The sequence below is a fragment of the Thunnus maccoyii genome, chromosome 18 (assembly GCF_910596095.1).
Source record: "Thunnus maccoyii chromosome 18, fThuMac1.1, whole genome shotgun sequence".
Taxonomy (NCBI): domain Eukaryota; kingdom Metazoa; phylum Chordata; class Actinopteri; order Scombriformes; family Scombridae; genus Thunnus; species Thunnus maccoyii.
The window spans coordinates 2,702,523-2,719,360 of NC_056550.1; the positions used below are offsets into that span (position 1 = coordinate 2,702,523).

The following is a 16,838-nucleotide window of genomic DNA, read 5'->3' on the forward strand; positions in this document are numbered from 1 at the left end:
ACCTGGTTATGTCCAATTTTTTTATATAAGTATTGGGGATCATTTTACACCATTATTGCCAAGTTGTCTTCTGGCTTTTATTTTTTTATAAGTTATTCTAGTCATTTTACACCTTTATTTCTTGATCTCCTCCAGAGAGTAATTTTTTTAAAAAGGTGAAGACTTTAATGCAGACCCAAGCAAAATGACATGTAATACAAACACACTCAAATTTCTCCAGTGTATGATTATGATTCTTCTACCGTGCCTCTATACGTACATTGTGATTAAATATGGTTCATGAGATTACAAACACATCAATATAAATTTTATCACACTAGCCCTTATTGCTTGTAAACTTATAAAATCAATCTGCATAGCTTAATATTGTCTTTAAGCACACCAATGACATTTAATGAAAATACACCACACTTCCAGGTCATTTCACTCAGTTAGCAAAAAAGACTATTCGACCGCAGCCCAAGACTTAACAGGCATGGGAAACAGGTGACTAGACACAATGGCAGGCTGGGAGTGATTGGCTGGGAAAGACATTGGGTGTAAGGCAGGGCTAATGAGAATAATACAGGGCAGGTGTGAAGGGAAAGCAGACTGGGGAAGTACACTGAAGCTGAAATTATAGTTGCCGCGTCCGCAAGGGTTCACGTGATGTAAATTTCGTCATCAGATGGTGTACGCGTAGGCTCTGTGCGGAACGCTGTGTTCCGTAGACAGCCATCTACCGCGCATGTGTGGAACGCGTCCTCCACACGGACCCCAGAAAGTAGTATAAACACATCAACTATCCTTCCGTGGTGTCCGCAGCTGTCCATGTCCGCTCAGGAGTATAAATGAAGCCACACATTTGGACTGTTCTGTGTTTAACAGTGAAATAATGCCATTATTTTTAAAGCAAATACAGGTGACTTGAAGTGATGATAAATAAAGAGAGAACAGCACTACAAATGTACAGTACAACTGTGACAAAATTTCATGTTTTACTAACTGATGCTCAAAAGGATAAAAGAAAAAAAACCTGTTCACAGACTCTGGTCTGTCAAAAGGAAATTAAAATAACTTAGTCAATAAATAACTTGTCTTAAAACTGAATAAAAGTCAATTTATAACAATTTCTGTTGAACAACCACAACACCGACCAACTCAGACTACTGGCCACTAACAACACTGCAGGATTTAGCAGCACATGAGGAGCTATTTTAGCCTGTCACAGGTACTCTACTCCAGCTGTTTGTCATTTTTCAGTAGTAGTTGCTGGTTCATTTGACAAAGTCTTTTTTATGGTGAAATCATGTATTTTCATCATGCTGCCAGCATATCAAGGCAAACGAAATAACAGTTTAGATTACTTCATTAAACAATGAGTAAAATAAAGTTATGTTAAGTGAAGCAAGTGATTTCAATCTAGAGAAGGTCGCTGGTAACGGGCCACTGTTGGACATGTTCAACCAGAGAATATGAGAAACAGCAACCAAAATAAGCAAATCAAACAGGATTTTACATGTAAAACATCAGGTAAGTTTTTGGTTGGGCTATTCATCTGTGACTGGATCTATTCCAGATGCACAGCGAGGGAAAAACTTGTTTTTACAGTTTGATCTGTTATGAGAAAATCAATCTCTGCAATGCCTGCAAACTGGTCTTTGCAGGCAGTCTTTCGCAGTTTATTAAACCTATTTCGTGCATAAGAAATGATGATTGAGATATCAAATTTATTATGGTGATGTTAGAAGGTGAAATACATATTCCACTCTGCATGTTTAACATTGGGCTACTGCAGTGTTTACGTTACTGAAAGACATTATCGTGTGACATTTATATATGTCTATATATAAATACCTTTGCGAGATCAATGTGGAGTATATTGTAAAATTTGTATGCCATCACTCAGAGACTAACCCCAGCAGTAACAAACTAGACCGGCTGACACACACTACATTTTTATGATAAAATTTTTTAGCTCTTGGTTGCTTCTAACTATATCTTTCAACCAGATGAAGGATTTTAGTTATCAGACATCTGGATCTAAAGTTATCAGTGAAACAAGCTGAGCAAACGTTAGCAGCAACCTGGCTAGCAGCCCCTACCGAACATCTGGTGCCAGCCGAACAGCGTCAGAGAAATGTGTTTTTACTTGTTTTAATCACCGGGTCTGTTTGTTTTGGAGAGGAGGAGACCTCTGCAGATAATTCGGCTCCCGGTAAAAACATTCTGAATGATGAACACTGGAGAAACGTTTACTGAATCAGTGTATCTCCTATAATTATAACAACAAGAACCCCTGCCAGGCCAAAAAAAATGTTAATGTCAAAGTTAACGTCAAATATCCATTCATTCGTAAATCAATAGCATTTGGGAGTCTCTGTGCGGTGCTGTTCCGGTACGTGAATCTACCCGTGTTGTTGCCTGGGAAACTGTTGGTAGGGTAACTCTGTTAAAGAATACGGCATTGTATAGTATGTTTGCGTAGTAAGTGGGAAAGAGTGAGCAGCAGGAAAGTGACGGTGGATGTGAGCGGAGCAGAGGAAAAGGTTAGCAGTAAGTTGTCAGTCTGGCAGTAAATGTACAGTACAGACTCCAGTGTAACAGTCAATAAATGCTAAAAAGTCAAGTCTGTTAGCAACAATGGGTTAGCCTAACCTGAAGTCACAAAACAGAGAAATAGAGAACGGAGAAATGTGTGACTGCTGAGTTCACTGTGCACTCTGTCCCGTTATCGTCGCAGCAACGCCCCCCCCCCCCCCCCCCCCCCGCAACTAATCGATCAGTTGACGATTATGTACTATTTCAGTCGACCAAGATTTTCTTTGGTTGACTACAGCCCTACTCTACACGCTCAAATTCTGCTAGCTACCTCTATCCCAGCATGTTTAAAAAATGCATTAGAGGAATGGAGAGCAACAACTGTAGGGGGTACGGCTACGTAGTGTGAGATGCGGGAGGTAAGTGGACAGAGAGTCATTTACCCACAGTGTGACAGAGACTGACCACAGCTCAGTGTAGCATGAATAGATGTAGAGCTGGTAGTGAGAGCTAACCAGCCATTAGCAGCTGCTGTCAGACTCTCTGTGTCCACGGTGGAAACACAGAGAGTCCGCTGGAGCTTTGATAGTCACTAGAAGTACATTCATTGCACTTTGTAAAAGTTTCTGTGGTGTGTGTGTGTGTGTGTGTGTGCGTGTGTGTGTCTGTGAGGGAGTGTCAAGACATAGCTGTTGTAGGTACCAGATTAGCTCAGCCTGCCGGAGCAGCTCAGAGTCCTAGCTGTGTGTTCTGCAGAGTAATGATGACATATTTTCTTATGGTCATCATTTGTTGGCAAACGTTAGCTGCATTAGCTAACATTAACTGACCATTCTACGTTAAGAATACTGTCCTTTACAAAATGCCATGAGTTATGTTTGTTTGTGTGGTGTTAGTGTGTGTGTGTGTGTGTGTGCATGTGTGTGTCTGTGAGGGAGTGTCAAGACATAGCTGTTGTAGGTACCAGAGCAGCTCAGAGTCCTAGCTGTGTGTTCTGCAGAGTAATGATGACATATTTTCTTATGGTCATCATTTGTTAGCTAACGTTAGCTGCATTAGCTAACATTAACTGACCATTCTACGTTAAGAATACTGTCCTTTACAAAATGCCATGAGTTATGTTTGTTTGTGTGGTGTTAGTGTGTGTCTTGTTTGGAGAATTTATCCGTTTTTCGGGTTCTAGCATACATGCTACAGCTAAGTTGTGCACTGCTTAGAATTACTGTTCCGCATGCCGCAGTAAGTGGATTATTAAACAATTTTACAGTAATTGTTTGTGTCATAGTGTATTCTTCGTATGACTGCATGCATCAAACCGTAAGGTCTGTACCGTGACGGTTTGGGGTGAGTACATGGTTCTAGGAGAGACTTTTAATTAGGATATTGTATTAAGAAACAGTTAGAAGGAGATTTGCATGCTGGAGACACAACTGAGGTTTCCTCTGTCAAGACAGGGGAAACTACAGGTTTTTTTTAGATGTATATATATATATATATATAGAGAGAGAGAGAGAGAGAGAGAGATGTATATATATATATATATAGATGTATATATATATATATATATATATATATATATATATATATATATATGTTCTTTATATGTATTGTCTTGTTTGAGTATCATACTGTAAGTAATCTGTCTTGTGTCCCCACTCGAGGCCTGCACCTTGACGTGGTGAGTGGGCTTTAAACTAAGCCAGGCTTGACATATCTGTTACTTAAGCTGTTTAACTGTAGACACCTCATGCTAACTGTCCTGCAATTATAGAATTAAACAATACAGGTTAAAATGGTGAATTTATGTGATCACATTTTGCTAACAACATTTTCTCTTCTCTTTTAACTTTGCAAGTCACATGGTCTCCTATTTCAACTGCTGGCTCACTACCGGTTATTGTCTGCCAGCTGACCTCTCCCCTTCAGACAAGTTCTCCATTTCCAGGAATCCTATACTGCCATCTTCTGCACATTATTACGACGAACTGAGCCTCCTTCTCACCAAACAATCTGCCCTGGCCTTATCCTCAACCTTCTTCCAACCATACCTCACACTCCTATTGCTTTGGTGTTTATTATGTTGATATTAACTTTATGAATGAAATCTTTTAATGAATATAATATAATCTTTTTAATCAATATAAACTTAGTTTACATTTTTTGGTCATTAGCTTTTTCACTTATGGCTCCTGTGGCATGCCAGCCATCAGAGGGATGAATGTTCACCATCTCTTTGAATGTTAATTTTTTTGTTTTTTGAATTTCTTCCCTAAAATGCTAATGTTTTTTTGTTTAATTTTGGCTTGATGATTCAAGTGCTGCAAGCTACACTGTTGAGCTTTATATTTTTCCTAGAAATCTCCTGTTCTGTGTAGAGTTCAGCTCTGAAAAACTCACACAGATCAACAGTTGCTGAAGTAAAAGAAAAAAACAACACTGCAATTTCTTTATATATATATATAATTTGCTGATCAATTTTTGCCATTTCTTAAATAAACCCTTTATCACGATGTTGTACCATCTTTGTCTAATACATTATTCATTATTACTGTTGATGTTAAATTATCTGGTCTCTTTTACCCTTATATATACATGGTTAATGAAACAAGTAAATGTGGCAAACGTATTTTCATCGTCCATCATCGTTGTTTAAATGCCTGTTAAATAAATTCAGTACAAGTAAACATGTTACTGAAGCAACTCAACTCAAATAGGTGATGACTGTACCCTACCCTAACCCTATCACATCACATAAAATAAATAACCACGACGAGATTATAATTACGCCTAAAGCTGACAATAGGGCTAAAACCATGGATGTATTAATGAGACACATAAACCAACTGGCCACGTTTTACAACTTAACCCGGCGACATATCATAGTCAGGATCGGAAAATAACAATAAATCGAGTCAAAACGTGCTGTGCCCTTGGATGTGCAGTATAATAAAAGTTGTTTTAGTAATTGGTCTACAACTAATTCTACGTAAAATTCTGTTTATGTCGTGCTGTAGCTACTAGCATAGCCGGTAGAACTGGATGACATACATGAACGTGCAGGGCGGCGCAGTCCCGTGGCTCTGATGCGTGTTCATTATGCCTAGGAAAATAGCTCTGGATTCAGCTATTAGTGAATTTTACAAATTTTAAAACATAATCTTTTAAATAAGGGCTATTTAAGTGTTCGTACTGGGAAGTTCATGTACCTCAAAAAAAATTATCCACTGATTTACAGACGTCTCTTTCACAATGTAAGTCTATGGGAAAAAGTCTTTTTGGGCCAGTGTGCATCACATTTAGCCACTATGTCAAATTGGCTTCAAAGTCCGGCGCTCTTCCTGGGGTCTTGGTCCACCAGCATTGGGTTTGCTTTGATGATGAGAGGAGAGGTTGAAGAGCCTTGCTTACTGTAAATGAGGAGTTATTTTTGTTGATAAAGCAAGTTTTGCCTTCAGCAGAACTCCTGATGGACTCGTAGCAATTGTCTTTCATTCTCATTGCAATGTATGGACATTAAATTTACGTTGATAATGTGGAGAAGCCACAGGAATTTTGAAAAATTGCAAGCTCAACCTAACCTGCTGAAGTACAAATATCCTTTCTCCAAATAGATTACCTGATCAAGACATGCTTTTTTTAATTTGCTTTACTGAAAGGAGAGTCGTGTGAAGGCATGAGGTAAGCTAACAAGTGATATTAATATATGATAACTTGTATTTTGTTATAACGTTACTAAACATTACCTTTCAGCTCTAAGTTAGTGTAGCTAACATGTTTGTTGATTATAACTTATCTGTTTAGCTAACAGATCAATGCTGTTGAGAGCTTGCAGTCAGCAATAACATTGACTTAGAACTCAGCTGGTCTGTTACTTGGTAACTTAACGTTGGCTAACGGTAAAGTCACTTAGTTCACTAAGTGATGCCAACCTCCCTGGGCTCTTTGGTCCTTCAGGTAAAGCAGTTAGGTGCTGCACAGCAGACAACCATAGTTGCAGCCAATAGGTGACAATTGTAAACAATAGCCAGGTAAGATAGACGGTTATCCCGTGATTTATGCCGTTATGTTACATCTAGTGTTCTATATCTATACTACACTCTCAATCACACAATCATTCACTCAGCCACTCAGAGGAGCTCACCTGCAGCCCATTACACAGAGAGCTACCACAGCAGGTTTACCAGAGAGCGAGAGAGATCCACAAGCACACACGGGGGGTTAAAGCACACAATACACAAATATACAGAAAATGCTCACTGTAAGACCTCTGGGTCATAACACTATCTGTACTCACTGCTAGACAAAGATACAGGAGAGAGAGCTGAAGGAAAAAGCAGAGCATCAGAGGAACTTGGACTGGTTCAGGCCCAGAGAAAGTCTGCCAGGTTGTCCCTTGAAAAGGGGGAGCTAAAGGCTTAGAAGACCAGTGAAAACAAAATCAAGTGTTGAGGCTTCATTGTTGCACAAAGCACCTTAAGTTTTCTCCTTAAGTATGACATTTAAGGCTTAATTTCTCCCTAGCTGAGGGACTTACTTCAGGGTGTTGCACAGGATCCCTTAAAACATTTCCTTAGTTAAGGAAAAACATTAAGGCATTTACTGCAGTGATAAAGTTTTACAGTTTCCATGGAGACCGCTTGCACTTGCCGTTGTGATACCTGTTATTCCTCACCTATCGTCTCACAAAATTGGCCTACGGATTTTAAAAAATGGCAGAGGAAAAGAGGACAAGAAAACCAAATTGGTCAGAGGAGGAAAAGATGATACTTTTAGAGGAATACAATAAAAGAATGCACACTTGCATACTAAAAAGCAAATTTGATCCACAAATAACAGCAAACAGAAAACAACGAATGTGGGAGGAAATTGCAATGAAAATTAATTAATTCAACAAGTCTGGTGAATAGGTCCATCCAAGAGATCCAAAAGAAATATGACAACTTGTCTGCTCTGGCCATAAAAGAGATCACTAATTACAGGAGGGAATCCAACAAAACTGATAAGAATAACTTTAACTTAACTTAAACTTAACTTACAGCTTAAAGTAACTGCTACGTTAGACTAATGGTTATATGGCTGATAGTGAAGAAGTCTCTGTACAGAAGTCGTTCATAATAAAGAAGATATCTTCTTGTAATAAGTTATTTATTTATTGTCGATTTCATTACACATTAAAGTATTTAAGCTATAGGTACAAACTAGACTGTAACGGTAACTTTTTAACTTTCTGTTTATTAACAGAATTTATTCCATACAAAATATAATTTTCCAGGTGGGGTTCCACCTCCAAAACCTCTCTCAAATGAGGCAGGGATGGTAATGGGCATTACTGGTCACGACTCACCTACCGTGGTTCGAATTACTGGCGGAGGGAGAACGGTAGTCAATTGAAGAAGTAAGTTTTCAGTTTAAGCCTAATTAATGACATTACTGTTAATAGCATGACTGTATAGTTAACCACTAAAACCTTCCTCAGTGAGCCAGATGAGGAAATGAGGGAGCACATCTGTCATGCCTCTCAGCCCAGTGAACCCTCCAAAGACATCAAGTGTCAAAGTAAGAAGTTATTGTTAATTCTTTCTTATCAATTAATTTTTCTCAAAATCTCAATCCAAACATACTGTAAAATAAAGATTGTTTTTTACTCTAATGAAGTATTCAATTATATTTCTTATTGCAGTGCAGTTAAAGTTCACATACATTTTAAAACTTTACTAGTTAGTGTCTTGTGCAACCTTTTTGTATGCCGCTGAAGTTGCATTATTGCTTGTCCCCTCTTTTTTTCATGACTGAAAAAACGGAGATGGTCCATCTGTTCTGACACTCCAAAAGGAAGTTTTGCTTCTCCAAAAAAGGAAATTAGCGCTTCAGATTGAGAACCTGGCCATAGAGAAGAACAATTTGGATGTGCAGAATATTTTACTGCAACACAAAATAAGCCAGCTCTCAAGAGAGACAATCACACTGTGGCTGCTCTTGAGGAGGGAAAAGATTAAGTCAAAATGAATGAGAGAAATATGCATGTTTACAAAAACAAATATTAGAACAAATGCAAAACAAAGATGTATATTGTTTACTTATTATTTATTTACATGTGTATTTGGGTTGTATTTGTATTTGAAATGTCTATAAGTTGAAAATGACTGATATAATTAAAGGGAAACTTTGCTGATTTTCAACCAGCTTTGTATCATTACAATATAGGAAGTATATGCAAATAAACAATGTTTAACTTTCCTTCATGTTGCCTGTACCCGGGGCTCGAAGGCTGTTGTTCGAACTACAGGATCAAATTCATTAGTGAGGACATGGTATTGATTTATCAAAGCAGCAGCAAATACTAAGTTGGTGCTTTTTAGATACTCATTGCTCACAGCTATTGCTGGCTATTACAGTACTGTATTAAACTAAAGGTTGATAAACCATAGAGATGCTGAGCTACAGATTTTCACAACAACCAAGACATCAAATGTTAGTTTTATGCCAGTATAACTGTTGCAGTACTTACTCAAATAAATTGGTTATATTAATCCTAATGCAACAGCTAGAATCCTAAAAGTACTTCATTTTGTAGTCTATCGCTGCTACTTCTGTTTGCAAAACTGAGACTTTTGTTTTATCTATTGCAATAACATTGAAATTGACATTTTAAAAAGCATATAGGAAATTTGTCAATAAGGATTTTTTTAATCTGAATCAGCAAAATTAATAGCTATTATTGCACAGTCCACCATCATACCCAGAAGTCTGTTCTGTGGGGCTACAGAACAGGTGAACCCAGGTGCAGACACAGATGAGGAGATAGGAATAAGGTAAAATGATATTTATTGCAGAGTCAGTCAATTATGTTTATATAATGCAAACCTGCTCAGTATGGCAAGTGCCCTGAGATAACTTCATTGTTGGTTTATATAGTGCAAAATCACAACTGAAGTTATCTCAGACTCTCATGTCAAAATGCCGAATTTTACAGCAGAAATAAACATGTTTACAGCCTGGTACAAAAAACGGTTTTGGTCTCTATAGCTAATTTCCCCTTTCATGACAACTGTATGGGGGGTGAATTTCTTTATAACTCACCCGTTTAAATTTACAGTTGTAAATGTACAGTTATGCATAATGAAGGACATGGTTGCTTTGAGTGACAGGTCCACCAGCCGCTAGATGGCTTGTTGCAGCCATTCGGCCCGCCTCTTTGCCCATTTTTGATTGGCTGGGAGATAGGCAGTGTCACACACTGCCAAGATGGCGACGGATGGAGCAGCTCACTTTGAACTTCAAAACCGCTCTTCAGAAACCAACAGGTGACGTTACGGTAAATACCTCCATATTTTTATAGGGCGAGTGATGATGTTGGTGCCTTGTAGGGAATGTTCGGGTTGCGTTGTCTGTTGATGACACTTGGATGAGTGTGCCAATGAACTCTGTGGTGTGGGGATTGAACACGTTTTTCAACACCCACTGTTTAGATCTCTTACAATACACCTGAGTGAAATGTGGATCTCCTGAAAGAGAAAAGGAAATTTTACATCAAGGTTACAATGCTTTGTAAAAGCATATATGAACATGACTCATACTTTGCAAGAATACAATGATGATGTTAAAAAAAAAAAAAAAAAGAAAATATATGTAAAGATGAGAAAAAGAAGGAACTGCATAATTCTATGCCTACTCCCTAGAGGTAAAACATTTAACAAAAGCTGGGAACTCAGTCAGCTTTGAAAATAGAATATTTTAATAGTTGCAGAGCTCAAATAAAACACACCTGTCTTGGTTCTGGCCTGCCTCTTTTTCACAATGTTTTCATTGTGCTCAAGGGTGGCAAGAAAAAAAGGGGGGGAATTAAACTATGATCATTAAGTAATCTATCTGCTAAAGGAAGGAATCTCTGTCTCTATGTCTGTGTGTCTATATCCTTTATGTATCTTTTGAACCGTTCATCCAATCAACTCCAAACTTGGTGGGTGCATGGTTGGGTGACAAGTGGAGTTCAGTGTCGAATTTGGTGCATTTAGACACATGATACGTTTAATATCGATAAACTGTGAATAAACCAGTGCTCAATGTGCCGCTCCATTCTGTGTGGGGGGCAGGGCGGAGCTTCAGGGCTCTCTGGCCTTGTGTCTAGACAGAAAGCGGAGCATTAGCAGCACGTTTGGCAAATCAGCAGTGAGTGTCTACACAGGAGATGTTCAGGTACATTGTTGAGCATAGGTCACCCACATTTTGGAAGTGGTTCGACCCAGTAACCCAATACACAACGACTGTAGTTACGCACGTAGAACAGAACAAATACTTTCATGGGCAGTACAAAACCAGTTTGTCTCATATGCTCCGAGACCATGGCAATTGTGAGGTGCCACTACAGACAAAGCACAAATCTCTGGAGCAAATATACTCTCATATCATCTGTGTATAACAGAATGTTAGTGTCTTTCATTTTGTTGGTGTATATGAACTAACTTCAATGATTTGTTCAGCTAAACCATCAGCCTGTCTCTTAGACCCCATCCCAACTAGGTTGCTTAAGGAAGCCTTACCCTTAGTTAGCACTTCTCTACTAGATATGATCAATCTGTCTTTAGTAACAGGCTATGTGCCACAGTCCTTTAAAGTAGCTGTAATTAAACCTCTCTTTAAGAAGCCTACTCTTGATTCAGGTGTTAGATAGAGATTATAGATTATAGACCTGTATCTAACCTTCCATTTCTCTCTAAGATCCTTGAGAAAGCAGTCTCTAATCAGTTATATGACTTTCTACATAACAATAGTATAGAGCACATCATAGCACAGAGACAGCACTGGTGAAAGTCACAAATAACCTCCTTACTGCATTGGACAAAGGATTTGTCTCTATACTTGTCCTGTTAGATCTTAGTGCCGCATTCGACACAATCGACCATCAGATCCTTTTGCAGAGACTGGAACATTTAATTGGCATTAAAGGAACTGCATTAAGCTGGTTTAAGTCCTATTTATCAGACTGATTTCAATTTGTACATGTTAATGATGAATCCTCTGTGAAGGCAAGGGTTAGACACGGAGTTCCACAAGGTTCTGTACTTGGACCAATTCTATTCACCTTGTATATGCTTCCTTTAGGTAATATTATTAGGAAGCACTCCATAAATTTTCATTGTTATGCAGATGATACCCAATTATATTTATCAATGAAGCCAGGTGAAACCAATCAGTTAAACAAACTCCAAGCATGCCTTAAGGACATAAAGACCTGGATGACCTGCATGTCCTTTAACTCCCACATAAATCAAATCTCAAGGACTGTCTTTTTTCACTTATGTAATATCGCAAAAATCAGGCACATCCTGTCCCTAAAAGATGCAGAAAAACTAGTTCACGCATTTGTTACTTCTAGGCTGGATTATTGCAATTCCTTATTATCAGGCTGCCCTAACAAGTCTCTAAAGACTCTCCAGCTGGTCCAGAATGCAGCTGCACGTGTACTGACTAAAACTAGAAAAAGAGATCACATTTCTCCCATTTTAGCTTCACTGCATTGGCTTCCTGTAAAATCTAGAATAGAATTTAAAATCCCTCTCCTAACTTACAAAGCCCTTAATAGTCAAACACCATCATATCTTGAAGAGCTCATAATACCGTATTATCCCACTAGGACACTGCGCTCCCAGAATGCAGGCTTACTGGTGGTTCCTACAGTCTTTAAAAGTAAAATGGGAGGCAGAGCCTTCAGCTATCAGGCTCCTCTCCTATGGAACCATCTACCAGATTCGGTCCAGAGTGCAGACACCCTCTCTATGTTTAAGAGTAGGCTTAAAACTTTCCTTTTTGATAAAGCTTATAGTTAGGGCTGACCAGGCCTAGACTGCTGGGGGACTTCCCATGATGCACTGAGCTCCTCTCTCCTCCTCCTCCTCTCCATCTGTATGCATTCATGTAACATCAATGCATGTCAATAACTTTGCTTCTTCCCCGGAGGTTTTTGTGCTTTCTCATCTCACAGGAAACCCTGGGTTCTGGGCCAAGCCCTCGCGGTCCTTCACAGTCCTGATGGCATCCTTCCCTGGCTATTGCTGCTTATACTTATTGTTATTGTTATGATTGTTGTTCTTCTGTCCCCCCTCCCCCTTTCCCTCTCTCTTTCTCTCTCTCAACCCAACCGGTCAAAGCAGGTGGCCGCCCACCAAGAGCCAGGTTCTGCTTGAGGTTTCTACCCGTTAAAGGGGAGTTTTAACTTACCACTGTCGCCAAGTGCTTGCTCATGGGGGAATTGTTGGGTCTCTGTAAATTTAAGAGTACGGTCTTGACCTGCTCTATGTGAAAAGTGCCTTGAGATGACTTTTGTTGTGATATGGCGCTATATAAATAAAAATTGATTGATTGATTGATTGATTGATATACTCATGCGCTGAAGTAGCAGCCAGAGGCCACGCAATCGGCCTGTTCCAAACGGCACATTTTGAATGGGCACTGCATTAGTACATTTTAAATGTCAAATACCCTGCAAGGAGACATACTTTCAATGGTATGTTTGAACAAGCCCATCTGTTCAAGGTCCCTCAGCAGTCTTCTGTCTTGGACCAGTGATGACAGTTCCTGAAACACCACAGTATCCCTCTTTCGCCATGCCTGCTTCTTTTGGTCCTCGGCAGATAGACGTGCATGATGACACGTACATGTCATCATGTACATGTAGGTTTAACGTGGCGCGGGGGCTGTTTCGTTGAAATATTGTAGGGGGCGCTGTTGAACCATTCTGCCACAACCATGCCCGCCACCTATACAATATTACAGAATTTAAGACCTGTCGTATGTGCAAAGTTTTGTGAGTTTTCAAGCATGTTTAGCCCCTTAAAAACAGCTCTGTGCTTTGTGGCAAACAATGTGTTGCCATGGCAACAGCTTTTGATGAAAACTCAAAAGCTTCAGGAGTTATCATCATCAAGGTCTTGCACCTTGGCTGACACTGACAAAATTTGAAGTTGGTGGGGTTAAATCTCTAGGAGGACTTTGTTAAAAAACAACGCCTGGAAATGGAAAAATCTGCACAAAAATTGAAATTAAATTCAAAATGGCTGACTTCCTGTTGAATTTAGTGTATGGCTCCAGGAGGCTTTTTTGTGTGTCTGGACATGTTACATGTGCCTATCGAATTTCGTTCATCTACATGAAACTGACAGGAGGGGCTTCAAACTTGAAATTTACTAGGGGGCGCTCTCAAGCCATTTTGCCATGCCCATGCCCAAGACCCATAAGTATAATAGATAAATATAATGCTTTTTGTTGTAAATAGATGTATATAGATTTTATCTCAGTGTTACCATTATATGTTCACATTTGCAATATGTATTTACATTGAGACTGTGATGATGATTCCGGAGGAGTGGCTGTACTGGGAGTGAGCTCCTGATTACATCTCAAACTTGGACCCAAAAAAGTGGAACATTTTGCAAATTAACACTCAAAAATCTTCAGAAAGGACTCTATAGAAGAAGTAATAGCATTGATCAGCAAGAACAGAAGAGAAAACATCATCTTTGGAATTGGAATTCTCCGGAATTTTTCAAATCAAAACAACGAGCTAGCTGTCAACTGCTAACTGCTACCTGCTGTTACCAATATTCCAAAGGAGATACAGCACTAAAGAAGCTACTAGAAGAGTATTTTTTTTAAAACAAGAATAAAACTTAAAGGATCCTTGCTGGTAATGTAATCCACACATGCTGGAGCCTCTCTATGCACCCTGGAGTCAAGAAGTGATGGCATATGACTGGGGGTCACTCATCGGGATGGGGAGATGCTGGACTGGCTTTGTAGCAGGTTTTCAAATGTAAACATCAGATTAAACATCAAGTAAGACCATCTATGCATCCATCTATCTGTACATCCATCTCAACATCGAAGGAAATGGTCCTGGCCACATGGATCCTCTGGGGTTCCTAACCGCCCAGATGGCAGCCTTTTCTCCCCCGCTGACGCCGAGAGGAGGTTCTGGGTGCACCGGGCCGGTGCTGAGGGGCTTAAGAGGAGCTTCTACCCTCTGGCCACTGGGATCCTGGATGGGATTCCTACATAGGACTGTATGGACAGTGATGAATGAGCAGCAACTTTCTGAGCTGGGCTTCTCCCTTAACAGCCTAAATTTTGTTAACACGAGGCATGATGTCTCAATGAATAACTTTTCGCTACCGGGATGTGGAAACCTTGATAGGTCCAGTGTCACTCTCACATAACCTGCTGCTGACACCACTGTGTGTTGAAATCCTGCAGTGAGGAGGCAGAGGTTATTCAAAACCTTCCAAACTTGGTGGACATTTTAACATAAGAAGCTTTACTGCAAAGAGCAATCAGCTAACTCATCTTGTGCCTGACTCAAATCTGGACTTTCTCTGTCTGACTGAAACATGGTTGAAACAAACAACTCCTGCAAGTGTGTTCACGGTGCCGGGCTACCAATGTTTCAGAAGAGACAGACCTGATGGGAGAGGAGGAGGGGTGCTTTTCTATGTGAGAGACAACATCAAATGTGAACATGTAGTTTATAATGCGGGTAACACGTTGGAGTATGTTGGGATAAAAATAATGTTATCCCAGCAAATGCCCTTTAACATCATAGGTATCTATAGGCCCCCTTCTGCAGATGACACTTTCTATGATCAACTCACAGAAGTCTTGAAAGAGTGCAATCTCAACAATTATTACTTATGGGTGATTTTAATGTGAAGTGGGAGGATAAAACTAAGAGGAAAAACTAAAAATGATCAGAGAAATTCCAACTTGAACTAATAAAAGGCCCAAATAGGATTGCAAAATGCCCCAGTACACAAATTGATCTGATATTTACTAACAATCCAGAAAGAATAACTGAAAGTTATAATTTAATCACTGGCTTATCAGATCATAACCTAACCCTATGTGCGAGAAAACTGACTAAAAGTAGATTTAAGACCACGACAACTAAGACAATGATCCTTCAATGCATACTAGAACTAAGCAAGAAGAATTTATCCATGAAATTAACAGCTTGAACTGGGATGATGTACTGTCCTCTGATGATCTGGACTATGGCTGTGATACTTTTACTCACACAATCAACTCTGCGAGGGAAAGATTTAATGTGAGGATACAGATAAAATCTAAAAATAAAATAATGAAATAAAATAATTAAAAATTATTCATTAAAATAGTAAAATTTGTGGAAACTAATGAAATCTAGAGATGCTGCACTAAGGAAGGCAATTAAAACTAGAAGAGAAATTGACAAGCTTATTTATAAAGGTTTAAGGAACAAAGTTATCCAAGACCTAAGAGAAGCTAAATCTCATTTTTATCTCAACATATTGAATGAGGCAAAAGGCAACAGTAAATTGAATTTGAAAAACATCGATAATCTCACAAAGAGGGACCCAAAATTTTAGGAGATTTTAAACTCAAAATACAGGGAAAGTTAACTGAAGATCATTTTACTGTTGCTTCTCTCTTTAATCATTTTTTCTTGAGTCTGCATAAAAGTAAATAAATTTACCAAAAAGAAACTGGATATTGTTCCTATAGATGCTACAGGCCAGGTTTTGAAGCTGGTAGAGACTAATGAGTTACAAGTAAACAAAATCATCAGCTCCTTAAAAAGCTCCAAAAGTAGAGATGCTTTCCAATTTGACACTGTTTGTCAAATCACACAAAGATATTTTAACTCCCCCTATTGCTCATTTAATTAACTTGTCTTTTAAACACAGCTCCCTCCCTGATGACTGGAAATGTGACATTGTCATGCCTTTTTTTTAAATCTGGAGACCGCCTTGAAGCCAGTAACTGCAGACCAATAAGTATACTGCCAATGCTCTCAAAGGTTGCTGAGAAAGTTATTAAACAACTGACAACATTTCTCAATAAACAGTTTTGGTCTACATTGTATGCAATTTGGCTTTAGAGCAAATCATTCCACTGAAACTGCTACCTTGCACTTAATAGAACAAATTAAATCAAGACTTGATAAAGGAGTAGTAGTTGGTGCTGTATTTTTAGATCTGCATAAAGCATTCAATACAGTCAATCATGATGTTTTAATATCGAAACTCTTTAAATTTAACTTCTCATCTAGAACACTGGCATGGATGTCTTCATATTTGTCCAATAGGATACAATGTGTTAAACTTGGAGACACACTGTCCAGTAACATGAAGTGCACAATGGGTGTTCCACAAGGGTCAGTGTTAGGTCCCCTAATTTAGCCTATATATTAATGATCTCCCTCAACATGTCATGATGTAGAAGTACAAATGTATGCAGATGACACCGTTCTGTACACACATGCAAAAACAGCTGAGTTAGCTGCTGCT

General features: G+C 39.0%; 1 long non-coding RNA gene across 4 annotated transcripts; it reads left to right on the forward strand.

Annotated features, from left to right (window-relative positions):
- The first annotated feature begins 1,216 nt into the window (after positions 1–1,216).
- LOC121883397 lies at positions 1,217–9,551 on the forward strand. Of its 4 annotated transcripts, none has more exons than XR_006092211.1 (5): positions 1,217–1,512; positions 4,376–5,771; positions 6,132–6,198; positions 7,793–7,915; positions 7,997–9,551. It is a non-coding gene; the product is annotated as an uncharacterized LOC121883397 (long non-coding RNA). The 4 variants fall into 4 exon arrangements; XR_006092213.1 differs by lacking the exon at positions 1,217–1,512 and adding an exon at positions 3,766–3,864; XR_006092212.1 differs by lacking the exon at positions 1,217–1,512 and adding an exon at positions 4,120–4,198.
- The last annotated feature ends 7,287 nt before the right edge of the window (positions 9,552–16,838 follow it).